At 34.6% G+C, this 21,784-nt stretch overlaps 1 protein-coding gene across 3 annotated transcripts in view; it reads left to right on the top strand.

The window, feature by feature from the left end:
* The window catches only part of SGCZ (sarcoglycan zeta), a 1,075,859-nt gene that overhangs the window by 259,451 nt on the left and 794,624 nt on the right, over positions 1-21,784 (top strand). The gene's annotated exons all lie outside the window — the stretch shown is intronic.

Raw genomic sequence — 21,784 nt, forward strand, 5'->3', positions numbered from 1 at the left:
TGTATGTATGTTATTTCATGGACTACCATACCTCTCATATTTTTAAAAGGTCTGTGAAAACAGAATTTTCCCTCCTACAATATTCATATACTAATTTTAAAACGTCCTTTTTAAGTTGATTCTTGGGTTTCTGGTTGGGAACTTGAAAGATCAAATTCTGGGGAAGTGGAAGAAGCAGTAGGTTGAGCGTATATTGGATGTGATAAGTTGGAAGTATGTGTGGGGAACTTTGTGGGTATATCTGTACATGAGGTCACCCAGGGACAATGAAGAAGAAAAGAGAACAAGAGAGACACATTTGAGGACAAACGCTAAGAAATCCCAGCTTTGAAGGGTAGATTGGAGAAAGGAAAGCCTGAACACAGAGTCAGAGAATGAATGTGCAAGAAGAGAAGTAAAAAAACAAAAAGCCAGTGGTGCTCCTTGATGTGGAAGTCAGAGGAGGAAGGAGTTAGTAGGAAAGAGGGGTTAACTGGAATCGTTGCAATTAACATTAGAACTGAATGTATCCACAGTTTGCACAAGAGGAAGTTGTGAGTGACCTTTGTGGGAACATTTATGTTAAGGAGATGAAAACTGCATGGAGTGGTTTAAGGAATAAACATGATGTGAGAAAGTACCAGTATACTTCTGCTTTTAAAAAGCTTGACTATGGGGAGCCAGGGTGACTCGGTTGAGAATCTGACTCTTGATTTCAGCTCGAGCGCCCAAGTTGAGCCCCTGAGTTGAGCCCTGTGCTGGCATTGTAGAGTCTGCTTAGGAATCTCTCCCTCTCTCTCTGCCCCTCCCCCACCCTCACATGCTCTCTCTCTCTCTCTCTCTCTGTCTCCCTCTCTCTCAGGAAATAAATAAAATTAAAAAAAGAAAAAAGTTAACTATAAAGGGAAGAGGAGTCATAATAGCTAGAGCTAGGGGATAGCTCTTTTGATGATGATGAGGAGGAGGGTGATGATAGATGAACTTGAAGATAATCTTTCCAAACTATCTTTCCATTTAAACAGAGTTGATACTTTCCCCATTTCTTTCTTAGTGTTATCAATGAATTTTTCACGTAAGTGATCTTGTTCATTTTAAATTTCCCGGAGCCAGTATATTAGGAGGGAAGAATAATCAATTTTCCTCATTGTATCATGATTTAAAGTCCTTTTGCAGTTTCTATCTCAACTGACTAGGAAATACTAAATATGATATTTTTTTCACGTCTTATTCGGTAATTTAAATCTTGATCAATCCTAGGATTATTTGAGAGGGGGGATAGGTCTAACCATTCTGCTCAGACAACACTGCCAACAGTGTCTGTGCTGCTCCTTTACAAACCTGCAGCCTCCTGTGGCCTCTGGCTGCCCCGTCCCTCTTCCCCTTCTCCACAGTGGAGCAGGCTCAGAAGCCTGGCTTTCTGCAAACAATGCAAAAATGCCTTTTAAAAAGCCTTTGCTGTCATTAGATATGGCTTTGGTGGAAAGAGGTAGAAAAAATAATTGGATCAACTTACATCATCAGATTTTAAAATGCAATCTGATAAATTTTATAAAGAAATTTTCATTCCTATGTAGTTGCGAACAAGGCAAATCAAATGGCTTATTAAAACGTTAATGCTGGGCTTGCCGTCAAAGTTATGCTGAATGTGATGCCCTAATGCCTTATACATTAAAATTACAGAATCCTTATGAGGAGGCAACATATCTCATGCTTTTCTTCCAAGTGTCATCTATAATGGATTAAATGTAGTGAATAAAATACCTAATGGTATTTGTTCTTGCTCACCTTGCAAAACTGATTATTTGCATTGAAGAGACACTATGCCTTTCCTAACATAAGCAGAACAGTTTTATGTACAGTCTAGTTACAGAACAATGTGGACTGTCATGCCGTTCTCCCTTCTACCACTACCCTGCCACCAGCACACCAATTTTCTGGTAGAAAAAATATTTTTAAAAAGGATCAGAGATCCGGGAATTTTCAAAGCTTGCAGAAGCTGTACCCATCAGGACAGAGAAGCACTTATATATGAACAAATAAATAAAAAAAGACCCAATCGATTTGCTCTGGGGCACTGCAATGCCTGAATCGATCTCACTGTTTGATTTCAGCCACTGATCAAAATAGTGCCATCCACCCAAATCTAGAGCCCTTTCTCATGAAGTGTTTGCTAATGGTCCATTAAGGAACTTGAATTGCTTCCAAGATATTTTGCTTTTGTCCCTGTTCTCATTACTTTTTCTTGTACTAGGATCAACTTATCCTTCCCCAGAAACTCAACACCTTGCTTGAATGTGGGAGTGGTTCTACTCAAAATTGGATTCAACTCTATTGATGTAGCTGGGGTTACTTATTTTGAGAGGGATGGGATAAGGCCATACAAAGGTTTTTGTATTGTTTCATTTTCTAAGTTCATGTTATGTCTTTGAACTCTTAATACAGAAAGAGACAACAATACATATTTTAACAAATCCTCTGATTTTAACATGGTATGTGTTCTATCTATCCTGCTCTTCAACAACATATTTGAGCACTGGTTGTGAATACAAGCATTTTGCCAGATGCTCAGCAGTGTACAACAGATAGAGATTTGATCCCTGCATGGCATTTTATAACTTAAAGGGAGAACCCAAGTACACAAGTGGAAATGTTACCACCCTTTAGTCCTCGGTTCTTGGCTTCTCCGAGAAAACAATTCAGTGGACAGACAGTGACAGTGAGGCAGCAGAGAAGCTTCATTGAAGGAGCAAGAGGATACACTAAAGAAGGGAGGAATGGGCAGGCCCAGAGATGGCAGCTGCATTGAAGTCAAGGGTGTCTTTTCTTTTTATGTTTGTGTAGGTGTGCGTTCACATTGTAGACAGAGTCTAGAGAACTCATTATGGTACATTTATAAACTGAATTTATGGAAGCACAAATTATAAATAAGGCAAAAAATCTGCATTACACTTTCTGCATTTCTCATAACCTCCACCACAAAGTAGACTTTCCTGATTAACTTTCTCCTATCCTGTGCAAGACTCTAGGAGGCATTTAATGATAACATCTATTGTTTGCATCCTACTACCCTCTAAGGCTTCTTCTGTGTTTGGCAGCCTTTTTAATGAACATCACAGAGACTTGTTTGGAGTTCAAAGACTGGCAAGAAAGACAATTCAGTGTTGGAAATATTTCATATTATATATAATATTTCATAGCTAGGGAGGGCTCCGACTCAGGTTGTTTCTAATCATCTAAGGGACTCCTCCTATCAGTTGGGAAGGCGAATTTTTGACTCTACGAGGTTCTTACTGGAACCATCATAGCAGACTTTCCCCATGGCTGGGGGAGGCTAAAACTGCAATGCAAATGCATTATGAATATAGGGGTTACCCTGGGACAAAGGTGGAAGAGGAGAGTGCATATTTTGCACCTGTGGTTCCTGGTCTGTTAACCCTGGGATCTCGGAAGCCATGAGGTTGGGATATTGTGACACCAGCTTCTAATGTCTAATCTGTTTATCATCGCCCCTGCCTCCAGCTCATGTCTAACTGCCTACTCTATCAGAAATACCTGAAGCACATTCACAAAGAACACACCAGTGTGCACAGAAAATACCCTGCCAAGATTAGCCATGGTGCAGCTAGAGATGCACCACAAAGTATAACTGTGCCCAGCATTTCATTATGGTGTTGGGTGATGAGTGGATGTGGCCTGGACTAGCAGCATATGAGACAGTGAGCTTATAGTTTCATAACTTCTCCAGCTGAGAGTCTGCCCTCCCTCTGGACTACACTGACCACTGTGAGGAACTGGACAGGCTTCAAGAAATGTGTGCATACTCACCGGGAGAACGAAATTGATAACTTTGGTTCTATTTGCTCTCGATTCAGGAGTAAAGCAACATGACAGTTAGCCTTGAGCCAACACTGACTTGTCTTTCTTGCCAGTCTTTGAACTCCAAACAAGTCTCTGTGATGTTCATTAAAATGGCTGCCAAACACAGAAGAAGCCTTAGAGGGTAGCAGGATGCAAACAATAGATGTTATCATTAAATGCCTCCTACTAGAGTCTTGCACAGGATAGGAGAAAGTTAATCAGGAAAGTCTACTTTGTGGTGGAGGTTATGAGAAATGCGGAAAGTGTAATGCAGATTTTTTGCCTTATTTATAATTTGTGCTTCCCTAAATTCCATAATGTGCTTCCATAAATGTACCATAATGAGTTCTCTAGACTCTGTCTGCAATGTGAACTTGAGTGTCAGATCTTACTGTAACTGCCTCATTCTCTTGTTGTTTCCTTGTTCGTTCATACCTTACCTGAGTAGGTGCCTCCCTCCAGCACTAGTTTTCATGCAGTTAGAAATAAAGATTAAGCTCATGTGGTTCAAAAGACTGATAGTTACAACTTATATTGATGGTGGCCTGTATTGCAGACTACCTAACAGGAACATTGAGCAGTACAGCTCACATAACTTGATTTTCCTGTCTAAAAATATTAGAACATGTACAAATATAAGTGTACATATATGTAGATGTAAGGATAAATTTGTGTTTATTCACACAGTTTAGGCAATTCCCTATCCTTACTAACTTGTAGACTCTATTGGTCCTGTTTTATTTATTTAATGTTTTTAAAAGCTTTTTTATTTTGAGAGAGAGTGCGTGCATGTGTATGAGTGGGGGAGGGGCAGAGAGAGAGGGAGAGAGAATCCCAAGTAGGTTTCATGCCCAGTGCAGAGCCTGATGTGGGGCTCGAGCTCACAAACCATGAGATCATGACCTGAGCTTAAATGAAGAGTCCAGTGCTTAACCAGCTAGCCACCCAGGCACCCTGATCTTGTTATATTAATAAACTAGGTTCTGTGGTATTTTATCTGCATTTTAAAAATAGTATCCTCTTTTTATTAATTTAATGGGACATAATTATCTAAAATTCATTTTCAGGGTAATGAATCCATAACACACCTTTAAATTTTCTAAAACACTCAGAACTCACATATTTGGTTCACTTTTATCATAGTCATAACCCTATGGCAGAACATGGCAGACCATGTTCTATTGTTAAAGATCAGAAAATCTGATCACCAATGCAGCCCTGAGTTGAATATTTTGAACAGCAAGGGGAACGGTGTCCTGTCTCCCTTTCCTGATGACCTGGTGGCATGGCATCATTGTTTTATGCAATAATAAGCTTTTTTGGCTTTGAGGAATTGTAAGTTACAAGTTATTGTAAGACTAACACAGTTGTGTTTTATGGGAATAAGGCTTGTCTTAGTAACACCAAACTGTAGCTATGTTTTAAAACTGAGGACTAAAATGTACTTAAGAGAGCTGCTAGAAGTTATAGCACAATTTCCTAAAATTTACTAAAAGGTGGAAGAATCAGCTACCTTTAGTCTGTAGGCCCCACATTTCCTAATGTGTGTGACTTGAAGGAAGAGGAAGGAAAAGGGTGGAATCAGAATCCCAAATTCTTAGTTTAATAGGAAATACGCATTTTTATGCCATTTTCAATGAGGGAAAAGAGATCAATAGAGGGGTAGTAATCTTCTACTGGGACCCAGGAAACCACATAGGAAGTCAGCATGCATACAGACACTCCATATTTTGCTTGTTCCAAATGTTAGTGGCTTGGCTTAGAATGAGAGGTGGTTTTTTTGAACTTGTTTTGACAGTTTGGGAGCAACAGAAAATGTTACACTCAAAATTCTGTTACATATGTAAAATGGAAAAATAAAATATATTTTTTTTACTTCTTCAAAGTAGATAGCCACATTTTAAAAATGTTGTTTGCTTCTTCATTCAGAGGCTCTGTTTTATATCTTTGAAAATGGATCCTTTGCTGACACTTAAATAGTCTAGATTTAGTGAGTCAAGGGAACAGTACAAGTATTTTGAATGCAATGTTGTGAATCACTTTTTGTATATTCTGTGAATACTAGTGAAATATTGCTGCATTATAACAATTCCTCATTGTAATAATGTTTTATTTTTTACAGTTAGAAAATATAAGAGCTGAATGTGTCTGAATAAGACTGGCATGATTCCGCAATCAATCTCTAAATACGGGTGCATATGTTAAGCAGTATTCTCTGAAGAGTAGTAATGTAGCCTATTGTCTGTATGTGGGGAACTGCAATAAAATGCCTATAAGAATGGGGAAATGAGGGATATAAATGGCTTTTTTTAAAGAGTTAAACTATAAGATAAATACCTAATGAATCAGTGTGTGAATATGAAATCACCCAAAAGAGGCAAAATTGTTCTTACCATAGAAATATTGGGGCTATAAATTGATTGAATGTGTTAGCATATCCAAAGGGGGAAAATGTAGTTGTGAACAAGAGTTTGTCAGCCATGAAAACACCCAGAAATGAGTATCATGAAGGGAAAAGTTGGCTCATTCCAATGCTACAAAACAGAAGGCAGTTTTGCCGATGGACAGTCTCACCTTGATACATTTAATATCTGGGGATTTAGATATCAGGCAATCTTTTAAATATGCTTTGACTTCCCATTTATGTCATCTTATAAGAAATCTATGGATTTCAATTTCTCTAGTCCATTGTTACTGTTATTTTTCATGGTAAATCAATGCATTAGGGCTTTTGATTTTATTCTGATTAAAATTAAATTTTTAAATGAGTGCATTAGCATCCTGATTTTTTATATCTCTCTTGGTTGAGCATGAGCTCTCCCATGAGAAAGAAGTCCTTATCTTTATAGGGACAGAGTTATGGTAAGGTACATTCAAGATAGAGGGCCAGACCTTAGAACCGGTCAATGCTCACTACCCTAAGAGGCTCCAGGGAAACAAAGTAGCTCCAAGGCACATCTTCTGCTGGGGATCCATTGCAAGAGTTTCAACTAATTCTTCTGAGACAAAATTCCAAAATAGTCTAATAATAAATTACATATCATAAAATAATTTAATTACTACATTGGGCCTATCCATTTTAAATGTTATATTTTTAACATTTAACTTCTTTAAATATGGGAACTTATATGATTATTATGTATATAATCTTTATTCGGTGTGTTGACGTTTTAGTAGTCGTCATAAACATAAACATACATGCCTTTGCAGCTCGTATCTATTTTCCTATTATACAAATAAAAGTTTTGAAAGCACTTTTTAAATACCTGTATATTATTTCATAGTATGCTTGTACCATTAATGTACATGTTTGATTCCTTCTTGATAAATATTTAGATGGCTTTCTATTTTTGCCACTATACATAAACATGCAATAAATGTCCTGAAATAAATGACTTCACCCTGTTATTTTTGTATTTGTAGGAAAAGGTGTCCAAAAATGGTGGTACTGTGTTAAAATTTGCATTTAAAATTTTTTTGAAAGTCATTTTGGGTTCTTTTCTAAATGAATGTAGTATTTCATACTTCTAAAGTAATGTATAAAAATGCCAATTCCTAGCTTATTCACCAACACCTGATGTGAACTTTTTGTAAACTTAAATGGTATTTTGTTGTCCTTTTAATTAACGTTTAGGTTGCACATCTATTTATAGGTTTATTAAAGATTTGCATTCCTTTCTGGAAATTGTTCACATGCTTTTTTTTTTTCTATTAGAATGCCTTTTTCTTATTAATTTGTGGGAGCTTTTGATATAGTAACAGTATAGTTCCTTTTTTGTTGATAGGTGTTATAAAATTTCTCCCCATTCTGTTTTCTCTTCTGACTTCATTTGTAGTGTCTTTGGTTATCTGTAAGCACATACAATTTATTCATACATCAAATATTCTTGTGTGTTCCTTTCAGCTCCCAGTGTTTCTGCCTTATTAAAAAGACCTCCTGACTCCCAGTAGTTGTTAGATTTTTATAAACATCTTGTACTACTTGATCTTTTCATTTATATGTTTATATCTTTAGCCCATCCCTCATTTAACTTATATCTGCTTTGTCCTAGGATTCCAAGTTTGTTTTCTTCAAGCATATATATTCTAGTTAGGAAAAAATCAGAACATCACTAATGATATTAAGATGTACATTCTTGGCTTCTTGTTGGTATAGTTTGAGAGCATAAATGTATTTAAGTCTATTTAGACTATTCATCTTCAGATTCGAGGGCATTCTGTAGATACTCTGTATGACGAATAATGCATTAAGATGGTAAGTATTGTTAGAAGACAGACGTTATCCCATAGTGGTGTTCATATGTTGCTGCCTTCTGGTTTATGAAATCTCAGGATGTCTCCAGATTCTCTGGCTTGTGTAGTAAAAACCTTAAGAGCCTAGATTGCTATGCTATTTTGACTTTTTCATTATCACTGATATCCAAAAATAAAATTGACAGATTCAAAGGGAATATATGTCCAGTGACTTGGGAGTGGGCATGAAGAACATATCCTTTTAATAAACATAAACAAAGCTTGCAAACAGTTGACTAATTGAGTTGATTCCTTTGATCTTACATTGTGCTGTTTTCCTAAGTGTTGGTAGATGATTAAATGAGAGGATTGCCCATTTATAACTATTTCATTAAACTAGGTAGAGCTGAGAGTGATGAATTTAGTTGAAATTGATGTGGTTTTACTTCTTTGAATTGTGACAAATTAGGGCGGGCACTAGAGTGGAGAGGAATCAGAGAGTAGCATGTGGACACCAGGAAGTCCCAAAAGCTGCTTCCCTTAAGTGAACAGTACTTGTGTTAGTTTCACCTGGGGTTCCTTAGTTTTCATGTCAGCTAGATCTATGGACTGGTGATGAATTTTCACCAGCTTTTAGCGAAATGAACATTTACATAGGTCAACGTTAATCTGCCAGTCATCCAATATTCTGAGATGCTGTCATTCCCTTTTCTTTTTTCTTTATGTGTTGAAGTATTTATTTTATGAAGCTATGGTCATCATTTTTGTTACTTGATTCATTTTATTTAAGTTTAACTGTCCTTACATTACAAAAATTATCTGCTCTACTTTATCCTCTTGTTAAATTTATTTTGGGGTTGTGTGTCTTTTGGTGTGTGAGATTCAAAAACGTAGAAGCTATTATTTCAGAAAGCATTATATTCTCAGGTATATTAATCCTAACTGTGTTCTGAAGAGGATATTGACTGTAACGTAGGTACTTAGCAGTTCTAGCTTATTTAAAATTTTTACTCACGTGCCTATCAGGCCTTAAGGTTGCCTTAGTGATCCTAAAAGTATAAATCGAGACAAGAGTAGCTTTAGGTCTAGGATTCCAGTGTCCCAGATCTGGGAAAGGCCTAAAGTCTCCAGTCCTTAGTATTCACTGGAATAGGATCCTGACTGCCAAAGAGCATCCAAGGTTGATGCTCAGGAATCCTGGAATGAAGTACCTGGAAAGGCCTTGACGTTTTTGTGGGATGCTGGCTCTGATCCTGATTGTCCCTATTGCTTTGGTCCAACTTTGCCAGGGCTAAAGCACAGAGTGAGAGGCATCGCAGCAGCCCTGGGCTCAGTGGGAAAGAACGCGATACTTTATTAGTAATGTCTGCTCTGATACAGCTGGGAGAAATGGTGGTGACATCTTCAGGTATTTGTCATTCCTGTTTCAGTTCATCATCTAAAATTACTGTATCAGGAAATATTTTGCAGCATGGTAAACAGGAGATAAATGACAACATTTATAATGAAAAGGTGGGAGATTGAAGGAAACATAAAAGAGTAGAAAAAAATTAAAATCTGTTTTTAGCTGAACGTTTAGTAATTTAGGATTTGGGACTTTTAGCAATTATTTTGCAATTATTTTGGATTTAAGAAATTAATGAAATTATATTTATAGGGCTATATGTGTTCAGAAGCAACAGAAAACATAAGCTATAATATATTTTTGAAACTTAATATCAGAAATCAGTTTAATTTTCATAATGTATGTTAGTTTTTAATCCCACTACTTAAATAGATCTTTGAGTATATATATTTTTAAAACAGTGACACAGGAGAAACTTATTTTTATCTGATTTCCAATGGCTGATTAAAATTTGACTTCATTAATGTTTTTATTAGTCATTGACAAAATTTTGAAGTGAATTAACTTGCCAGATAAATGGTAAAATATACTTAAGTAATTTAATGAGGTTGGTTCTTTAAAATACTGGTCATATACATGGGTATTTTTACATATTCACGTCTTATGGAGTGACTTGAAAATACATGTACTTTTGGGCTCCCATCCCCTGCTAATTTGCATTTATGGCTTACTGTATCTAAAGTTGTCTCCAATTACAGCTTTGCTATAAAATTGGATGAATCTACTCTATTCTAATATGCAGAATCTATATAAGCTAATGTAAAACAGAGAACAACACCAAAGAAACATTTTATAAGCAAAATACATATTGTTATGTGTATGTGTTAGTATATATATATATTTTCTGAAGTTATATGTTATGAAAATGAACTTCTAATGTTTCACCAAGTATTTTCAAATCCAGTGTTTCTTTAGCTGACTTTGCAAAATGAAAAAAGTACTGCACTCATGAATTGTGACCTTCCCACTTGTCATATGTGTTATTTTACTAAATGTCTTGAATTTTTAAAAATCTTTGATTTTTATGTTCTATAACATGTCTGATTATTTATTGTATGTTTTTATTCATTGCAATCTACATTCCTCATGAGATAATTTATGGATTTGTTATATGAAATTTAAAAATAAAACTGACAAAATATTTATCTGGGGAGAAATGTCATTGTTTTAGAAAAAGGATATGTAAAATAAATTAATAAAGTTAGTGCTCTAAGATTTAAATACATTTCAACGTTATTTACTGTTGTAGTAAAAAGTGATCTCTAGAATAAATATGAAATTCTACCTTTTTTAATATATGTATATAAAAAACAAATATATGCATACACATATATTAATGAGTTGGTTTAGTTTTCCTTTTCCTCTCATACTCATCTTATTTGGGTTTTGTATCAAAGTTATAGGTTTATAAATAAGTGGTAGAGTTTTTGTAAAGTTTTCCAATTTTTATTTGTTATAGATGAATTGGCATAAAGTTAACATTTTTATGTTTTGAATGTTCACTAGATATAACCTGAAAGACAAGCCATCTGGGCCTGTTTTTCTTAGTGGAAAGATATTTAATTAAAGATTCAATATTGCTAATGTTTATAAGATTATTTCATTTATGCATTTCTTCATTACTCAATATTAGCAATTTTTATTTTCTATGATATTTTCAATTTTGAATTATGAAACTAAATGGAGTAGCTGTTTTAAAAAGTACAAAATTATCTTTGTATTATTATTAAGTTTATTTATTTTGAGAAAGAGACAGCATGAGTGGGGCAGAGAGAGAGAGAGAGAGAGAGAGAGAGAGAGAGAGAAAGAATCCCAAGCAAGCTCTGCCCTTGAGCTTGAGCCCAATGCAGGGCTTGAACTCATGAAACCATATAATCATGACCTGAGCCGAAACAGAGTTGGGCACTTAACTGACTGAACCACCCAGCTGTCCCCTTGAATTACCTTTTTAATCTGAAATATCCACATATTTCTTTAAATATTTATTTATTTTGAGAGAGAGCACTCACATGAAAGCTGGGGAGGGGCAGAGAGAGAGGGAGAGAGAGAATCCCAAGCAGGCTCTCTGCAGTCAACACAGAGCTCAATCTTACCAACTGAGAGATTGTGCAAAATCAAGAATTGGAAGCTTGACCAACATAGCCACCCAGACACCCCTGTAATAGCCATATTTTTAATCTTGTTTTTATATTAATATTGCCAACATTTGCTGATTCTCCTTTTTCTTTGAACAATTTAACAATTTTGTTTATTGTTTATATAATTAACTTTTGGCTAATTTAATCTTTTTATTTTGTGTTGTTTTCTGTTTCACTAATCTCTGTCAATATAGTCTCCTTTTAACAGTCTTTGGTTAAAATTTGAGGTTTTTTTAGCTGATTAATTTGAAAGTTTCAATTTTTGATCTTAAGATTTCTTTTTTCTAATATAAGGCATTAGGGTAATAAATTTTATAGTAAGTTAAACTTACATCCCACAAGTTTTGATATATATATTTTTCCATTAAAATTCTGTTTTTTAAATATTGTATTTTCATCTTGGTTTACTTTTTGAATCTAGAGATAGCTATAGTTTTTATCTTTTAATTCCTAAATCTACTTTTGAAAAGAAGCTTTTGTTATCAAGCTTCATTTACTTAATTTAAAGACAAAGAATATAATCTGCATAGTTCCCATCTTTGGAAATTTGGTTGATCTTTGTTTGTGATCTATCCCTATTCATATAGATTAGAAAATGATGTGTATTCTATAGTTAGTGAGTTCAGAGCTCTAAATATGTCCATTAAATCAAGCTTTATACTTATGTTGTATATTGATGTTGTACTTAGATTCTATAGACTTATTGGATATTTTTCTACCTGATCTACCAAGTACAGAGTTACACATAAAAAAACTTGAACTGTGATGGGGGAATTTGTACATTTTTCTCAATAGTTATGGAAATTTTCCCTCAATGTGTCTTAATGAGTCTAGATTAATTAAAGTTTGGGATTGGTATATACTCCTAGTGAATAAACTCTTTGAATCACATGAAAGTGATTTTCCTTGATCTACTAAATTCATTTTTTTGTTTTAAAGAGATTTTGACTTTATTAATAAAACTAATCAGCTTCCTTTGGATCATTTTCTTTTTCTGGTTTCCATCTTTTTTTCACCATGTTTTGTGTTGTTACAGTTTAGGAGTGTTTCTTGTATATGTATTTTGCTGTTTTTAGCTTTTATACCTCTTTACAGTCTTTGTCTTTTAACCAGAAACTTTAGTTCATTTATACTTATTGGATATACTATTATTATTATACTACTATTATACTACTATACTACTATTATACACATATTATATATATATATACTTTTTTTTTACACATATTTCAGATTGATTAGATTTTTGTTTTACTTATTATATTCTTTTCCATTTGCTATAGGATTACCCTTGTGGTTTGCTGGTACATTAACTAAAACATGTATAAATTTAATCAATGTTTTTGCCCTTACACCAAATAATTCAAAGATCTTAGACTATTTTATTTACTATTCAATATTAATGATTGTTATCTAATACTTTCATTCTATTTTTAATAATACATGAATATCTACTTTAAAAAACAAATTATCATATTTTATCCATGATCTTTTCTTCTTCTTACACCTTCCATGTTGCTAAATTATTATCATTATAATTTTTAGTTAGAATATGATCTTTGGAAGTCACCACCATTTTGCTGTTATAAAATTGTCCATTTTTCCTCTTTTTGTCCTCCCCATTAAAAGCTTTGTTTTGCGGGGTTAGGTGGGGGACACCAGGGTGGCTCAATTGGTTCGGTGTCCAACTTCAGCTCAGGCCATGATCTCGTGTTGTCCATGAGTTCGAGCCCCACATTGAGCTCTGTGCTGACATCTCAGAGCCTGGAGCCTGCTTCATATTCTCTCTCTCCCTCTCTCTCTGCCCCTCCCCTGCTCACACTCTGTCTCTCTCTCTCAAAAATAAAAATAAACATTAAAAAAAATTTTTAAAGCTTTTTCTTTGGTAAACAACTCTAGATTGAAAGTCTTTGTTTGTTTAGCACAGTGAAGTTATTATTCAATGACTTTAGGCTTTTGATATTCATATTTAGGAGACATCTGTCAGTTTAGCTGTTGTTCCTTTGTAGATTAGCTTACAATATTTCTTGGGATGCATTTGGGTATTTTCCTTGTCTTTTTGTGTTTTCAGTTTCACTTTGCTATGTCTAGTTATGGGGTTTCTTTAGGCCTCTTGAATCTGAAAATTTATACCTTTCATCACTTAAAAAAATCACCTTTAACATTATCCCTTAGCATATTGTTTCAGCCTTATCCTGTCTTTAGTTCACATCAAGAAGTATAGGAATTTGTCATTCTATTTTCATGTATTTTAACCTCTCTTTCATATTTCTCTATTTGTTAACTCTCTGAGATGCAGTCTGGGTGTTATTTCCCCTGCTATCCAAAAGTAGAACATCCCTACGAAGTCTTTCATAAAACAAAATGATGTAAAGTGAAGACGCGATTACCATTAATTTATATGAAACAATTTGTTTCCAGACACAAAATGTAACCTCTCATAAGTTTTACTGATGCCTTAGGGAACATCTTGCTAACAGATGCACAGAATAATTTAAGATAAACCACAGATGCTCACAGACATAGTTCAAAACTATGGTGACTTGATGCTGGGGTGCTGAATGTAGTTATTGGGAAAGAAGCTTGGTGGTGTCACTCTTGCATCTTGGGGTATGTGCTGCCTCTTATAGAGTCTAAAGGCTTGCTGTAAAATAAATGCTGAATACTATTTTCACTTTTCACCTTTTTTGTAAAAGTGAAAATCCTCTTTGGATTTCTTTCAGTTAGTGAAAGCAGGTACTAATAATACAGGTATTTTGTAAAAGCAAAGTGATGTAATGTGAATTTGCAGAAAGTAAGGGATAACCACACTTACATCAGCTTTATTTTCCAATTCGTGTATTATTTCTTCATTATGGCTAGACTGTTTAAACTACCCACTTAATTAGTACCTTTAATTACTTTTTAATTGCTACAGGTTCTCTTTGGTTCTTTGTTAAATAATCTTGGTCATTTAATAGTCTCTCATTCCTATTCACATGTTCAAGCCTCACATATTATGTATACCTTTAATTTAAATTATTTAATTTTATATATTTTATAGATGATAATCCTGATAATTAGTATGTATGCAAATTTGATTCTGCTATTGTTTTTTGTTGCTTTAATGCAGTGGAGACTTGTTCCATTTTCTTATTTTGTGTTTTTATTGTGAATATATGTTCTTTAGAACTTCATCAAAAGGAATTATTTGAAAGTACATTTCTCATCAATGGATGTGTTTTTGGAAGTACAGTAAAACCTTAGTTTGTGAGCATAATTCGTTCCAGAAACATGCTTGTAATCCAAAGCACTCATATATCCAAGCGAATTTTAAGAACCACTGTATGATGTTCGGTGTCATGTACTATTCATATTGCAAGACATAGCTCATTTATCAAGATAAAATTTATTAGAAATGTTTGCCCGTCTGGTGGAATGCTTGCCGAACAAGTTACAATCCAGTGTTTTACTGTACTAATACATGGGGACATTTGACATGAATTACTGGCCATCAGGTTTCAGAAAAACAATGATAGTGGTGAAATCCTCTGGGATCTCAGACCTCCCTGTTAGGATGAACCCTAGGTTCTGAGTCCTCTTCTTGTGTCTGGTGCAATCTTCAAAACAAGGCTCAAAGTTATTAGGTTTTGTTAGATGCCCTTGAAGTGAGTTCATGATTGGATGTTCTCTCACCATTAGATGCACACTTTTTTATTTACTTTTTCAGCCTTTAACATTTTACCTGTTTTATTTTAAGGTATTTAGAAAATTTGCTGCATTTAGAAATTTCATAAAAATCCTGAAATTCTAATTGTTTTGGAGGGAAGTTTGTTTAGGTTGTTAATTAAAAAACAAAAAAGAGTAATGTTTGAATGTATTCTCTGTTGAATACAGAATTCTACATTATTAGCTCTTTATGCTTATTTCTTTTTGTTTTGTCAAACTCAGCTGGTATATATTGTGAGGATCACTGTTTTTTGGGTAAAATATGTCATGATTTCAATAGCCAGGGTGAAATAGTGAATCTGTGATTGCCCTTCCCTTCTTTCCCTCTTCAAATTAAGTAAGTGAAAATTTGGAAGGCAAAAGTCTATATACAGAATGAATGTCCAATTTTACTCTATAGGGCGTAAATTAAGATTCAGTTTTATTTCGTTCTTTGCATCTTGCTGGAAGACACATTTTACAATTCATCAGTTACACTAGAAGGGCAAACAGCCTCCAACTTTTGAGGTGAATAAACAGAATTGCTGTTAGAGTTTGCCAAAAACCACTTAGGAACAACTTGTGAATTTTTATAAAGAGTGGTTTTATGTTATTTTGAAACTTTGAAAACCTAGCCATTTTAACTTTTATAATTTGTAAAAGTTTTGTAATATGAGTTTAATTGTATTAGGACAGGCATAATTTTTAATTATCACAAGGGAAATGTGTACTGTATACTTTTCCTTCTTAAATGAAATTTAAAACAAATTTCAAAAAATAGAATTCATAGAAGTCAGATTCTATTTCTAGCAGTATGGTAATAATGGTGGTGTAATCTCAAGTACAAATATTTAAGAAATAATCAAGGTAGTTTTATTAATAATATGTATACTTAAACAAGAACAATACAATATTAGGGCTCACCTTTAATATTGTACAAGCTGTCTCCATGAAGAGGCACAGTTACAAAGTATGTTATCAGTGATTGACCAAGGTGAATTTTCAGGGCTCTTGGGTGGCATGGTTGGTTAAGCATCTGAATCTTGATTTTGGCTCATGCAATGATCTCACAGTTTGTGAGTTTGAGCCCTGCATCAGGCTCTGCACTGACACTGTGGAGCCTGCTTGGGGTTGTCTCTGTCTCCCTTTCTCTCTCCACCCCTCCCTCACTCTTGCTTTATAAATAAACAAATAAATAAGAAAAAAAAAACACAAAATGTTTCAAATAGGGGTGACTAGAGGGTCAAGGGTAAAACAAAAGTGAATAAAAACCAAATAATGAGCGGCACCTGAGTGGCTCAGTCTGTTAGGCGTCCAACTCAAGCTTAGGTCATGATCTCACAGTTCATGAGTTTGTGCCCTGCATCAGGCACTGGTGGTGTGGAGTCTGCTTGGGATTCTCTCTCTCCCTCTCTCTCTCTCTCTCTGTTCCTTCCTCATTTACATATACTCTCTCTTTCAAATAAATAAATAAACTTAACAAAAAAAATTATAAAACCAAACAAGGAAACAAAGAGTTTACTGAAAAAAGTGACATAGAGCTATTGGGAGTCACCCAAAAATTCACATTTTAGGTTCGTCTCATGGACAAAGCTATTTTTAGGGATTTCTAAAACAGTCTTAATGTCAGAAGAATGTCTGAGTTGTTTTATTACTTTTATAATCTTCTATAATTTACTTAGTAATGGAAACTTACTCAGTATTTTCAGTGTAATAATATGAAAATTACCTAAATGGCTTTACGACTTACCTTGAAAGATGAAATCATCCATCAGATTTCTTGCAAATAAAGCCCAGGTTGCTAAAACTATTAGGATCATGTGGCATGTCTTTTTATTGTTGTTCCTGATCAATGACACTAATCAGGAATTAGAAGAATGTGCAGATGGGTTTTTAGAAACATTAGTAAATATACCCAAGATACAATATGAATTTCTTTCTGGAATACTGCATTTTATCAATTATTTACTGTAAAGGCAAAAATAAAATAGAAACTATTAAATTAGATGTAAATATTTGAAAACTGACAAACAAATGAAAATTTATATCATTAGAAAAGCAACAAACACCAAGTGAATAGTTACTTTTGGTGGGAGGGGCAGTCTAATTCATATTAAATAGGCAATGCAAATATGCGACCAAGAACCCATCAAGGCCCACAAATTTGTTAACATAGATAAAATACAACAATTTCTTGAAAGACACAAAACTCACACAAGAAGAAACAGATCATTGATAAAGGCCTACATTAAAGAAATTGAATCCGTAATTAATAACCTTTCAAAATAGAAAGGGTCAGACCCAAATGGATTCTCTGGTGAATTCTACCAAACATGTAAAGAAGAAATTATTATACTGATTGTCTATGTCCTTCAGAAGATAGATGCATAAGGAATACTTCCTAATTCAATCCATAAATCCAGCATTGTCCAAGTAGCAAAAACAGACAAAGACTTTACACGAGAAGAAAACTATGGACCAATATGTTTCATGAACATAGATGCAAAAGTCTCCAACAAAATATTACAAAATTGAACCTATAAAAGAGCAAAAAGAATTATAAACCATAGTCAAGTGGGATTTATTCCAAGGAAGCCTGGTTTCAATAATCAAAATCAATTAATGTAATCTACCAACAGACCAAAAAAAAAAAAAAAATATTCACAGGATCATAACAATAGGTACAGGAAAGACTTTTGATAAAATCCAATACCCATTCATGATTAAAAAAAAAAAAACAACTAAGTAAACTAGAAATATAAGATAACATCCATAGCTTGGTAAAGAATATCTACAAAAACCCCTACAGCTAACATCATATGTAATAGTGAGAAAGTTGAAGATTTTCCACTAAGATCTGGTACAAGGCAAGGATTTTCCTTTTCACTACTCCTTTTCAACATCATACTAGATGTTCTCGCTAATTTAATAACACAAGAAAAGGAAATAAAAGTTATACAGATTGATAAGAAAGAAATGAAGCTGTCTTTCTTTGTTCCAGATGACAACTGTCTATGCAGAAAATCTAAACTAATTTACAAAAAATCTCATGGAATTAATAAGCGATTACAGCAAGGTGTCAGGGTAAAATGTTAATATATAAAAGTAGACTGGTGTCAAAAATTCAACAAAGGACAATTAGAATTTGAAATAAAACACAATGCCATTTATATTAGTATCTCCCAAAATAAAATACTTAGGTATAAATCTAACAAAATATGTACAAGATCTATATGAGGAAAACTTTACAACTCTGATAAATGAAGTCAATAAAGAACTACATAAATGAAGAGATATTCCATGATCGTGAATAGAATGAGTCTACTGTCAAATGTCAGTTTCCCCCAGCTTGATCTATAGTTTCAATGTAATCATGATCAAAATCCACAGATGTTGCTTTGTGGATATCAATAAACTGATTCCAGATTTCACATGGAGAGGCAAAAGATCCAGAATAACCAACACAATATTGAAAGAGAAGCAAGAAGCTGGAGGACTGACACTTCTCAGCTTCAAAACTTACTATAAATTAAAGCTCCAATTGTCAAGGAAGTGCAGTATTGGTAAAAGAATAGACAAATAAAAGCTCAATGGAATAAAATAGAAAACCTAGAAATAGACCCACATGAATATAGTTAATTGACCTTTGACCTCGGAGGGAAGACAATACAATGGAGCAGTCTGTTCAACAAGTAGTGTTGGAAGAACTGAACATCCACATGCAAAAAAATGAATCTGGATACAGACCTTATGCCCCTTTAATTTTTTTTTTCTTTTAGAGGGAGAGAGAGAGCATGCAAGTAGGGGAGAGGGGCAGAGGGGGAGAAAGAGAGAATCTTAAGCAGTGCTCCTTGCTCAGTGTGGAGCTGCACCTGAGGCTTGATCCCACAACCATGGGTTCATGACCTGAACTGAAGAGTCAGACACTTAACTGACTGAGCCCCCCAGATGCCCTGACCTTATACCCTTTAAAAGAATTCAATGAATTAAAAGGATTCAATGAAAAAGAATTCACAATGAATGAAAGACCTGAATATTAAGCAAAATTATAAAATTCCTGGAAGATAACATAGGAGAAAACTTGGATGACATTGGGTACGGTGAGATGTTTTTTAGACAACAACAAAGATATAATTCACGAAAGAAATAATTGAAAAGCTGGACTTCATTAAAATTATAAACTAATACTCTGCAAAAGACGATGCCAAAAAAATGAGAAGACAAGCTTCAGATTGGGAGAATGTATTTGCAAAAGACACATCTGATTAAAGAATGTTATTCAATATATGCAAAGAACACTTAAAACAAGAAAATAACTCAGGGTGCCTGAGTGGCTCAGTCAGTTAAGTGTCCAACTTTGGCTCAGGTCATGATCTCACGGTTCTTTGGTTCAAGGCCCTCATTGTGTCTGTGCTGACAGTTCAGAGCCTGGAGCCTGCTTCGTATTCTGTGTCTCCCTCTCTCTCTCTGACCCTCCCCTGCTCAACCTCTGTCTCTCTCTCTCTGTCTTTCTCAAAAATAAACATTAAAAAAACTCAATTATAAAATATGCCAATGACCTTAACAGACACCTCACTGAAGAAGATATATAGATGGCAAATAAGCATATGAAAATATACTCCTCATCATATGTCAGTAGGAAAATGCAAATCAAAGCAACAATGAGATACCATTGTACACATATTAGAATGGCCAGAACCTGGAACTCTGGCACAGCAACCAAATGCTAGTGAGGATGTGGAACGACAGGAACTCTCATTCATTGCTTGTGGAACAATAAAATGGTACTGACACTTTATAAGAAAGTTTAGTGTTAGAAACATACCTTAATTATGGACCCAGCAATCATACTTTTTGTTATTTACCCAAAGGAGATGAAAACATATGTCCCTACAAAAACTTGCACATGGACATAAAGCAGCTCAATTTATAATTGCTCAACTTTGGGAGCAAACATGATGTTCTTCAGTAGGTAAATGGATAAACTGTGGTACATCCAGACAATGGAATATTATTCAGCAATGAGAATAAATGAGCCATCAAGCCATGAAAAGACATGAAACTACCGTAAATATATATTACTTAGAGAAAGAAAACAATGTGAAAGGCTGTATACTGTATAATCCCAACTACGTGGCCTTCTGGAAAAGGCAAAACTAGACAATAAAAAGACCAGTGGTCAGGGGTGTGAGGCAGGGGGAGATGAACAGGCAGAGCACAGAGGATTTTTAGGGCAGTGAAAATAGTCTGTATGAAATAATGATGGATAGTAATCATCATAGTTTATTCTAAATTCATAGAGTGAATGAACCCTAACGTAAACTACAGAATTTGGGTGATGTGTTGTGTCAGTGTAGATTCTTCCTTGCTTAAAAAATACGTATCATTCTGGTTAGTGCTGTTGACAGTGAGGGAGGCTATGTATATGTGGGGGTTGAGAGTAGGTGGGGAATCCCTGTACATTCCTCTCAATTTTGTGATGAACTTAAAACTATTATAAAAACAGAGTCTTTTAAAAATACATAAAAGAATGCAACAAAGAAATTAACGAGAAAGTGGGGAGCCTGGGTGGTTCAGTCAGTTGAGTGTCTGACTCTTGATTTCAGCTCAGGTCATGATCCCAGCGTCGTGGGATCAAGTTGCCCGTCAGGCTCCATATTGAATGTGGAGCCTGCTTAAGTTCCTCTCTCTCTCTCTCTCTCTCACTCTCTCTCTCTCTCCCTTTATCCCTTTCCCCTACCCACATGCTCTCTTTCTCTCTCTCTTTCTCAAAAATAAATAAATGAACATTAAAGATGAGAAATTAATGTATAATGGTGATCTTTCACCAATATTATATCTGACACAGGTATCTAGAAATGGTGTAATAGATTTTGGACCTAAAGGAATGTGAAATATTTGAGAAAAGTAAGCAAAAAGATTCATCCAGACTAGTCACATTTAATTCACAATCTCATCTGATTCATAAACTATTTTGAGTTAATAAAGACCAGCTTTAAGTTTTCTAGCTATGTACTAGGAGTCTAAAATGACCTACTCTCAAGGTGCAGAAATACCAGGATTTTCCTGATACTGGGAAATAGTACCACACATCCAAGTTTAGAACAGCACAGAAGCTATTTTTAAAAAATTCAATAATTAGGTTGCTGGCCATAATTATTTGGTGAATGATAGTCATCAGCTTTAAGCCCTAGCCTGCACCTGTCATTCTGTTGAAATAGTGATTGGGAGCTACTTCTGCCAAATTCCATCTCTTCATAATGTTAAAGCACTACCTGTTACTGAGCAATGAAGACATTAATTAACCATGAAAACCTGAATTCAAATTTTCAGTGTCAGCCTTGGATTTCATCCACGGTTTGTTTCTCATAGACCAACAGACCTTACAATAGATGTTCCCACAATGTCGATTCAGAGACTCATGAGGGGTGTGTTTTCATTCTTTGGAAAACTAAGAATAGGTGAACCAAATTATTATTATTTC

The sequence above is a fragment of the Panthera pardus genome, unplaced genomic scaffold, assembly GCF_024362965.1.
Source record: "Panthera pardus isolate Hobbes unplaced genomic scaffold, ASM2436296v1 HiC_scaffold_13, whole genome shotgun sequence".
Lineage (NCBI taxonomy): Eukaryota > Metazoa > Chordata > Mammalia > Carnivora > Felidae > Panthera > Panthera pardus.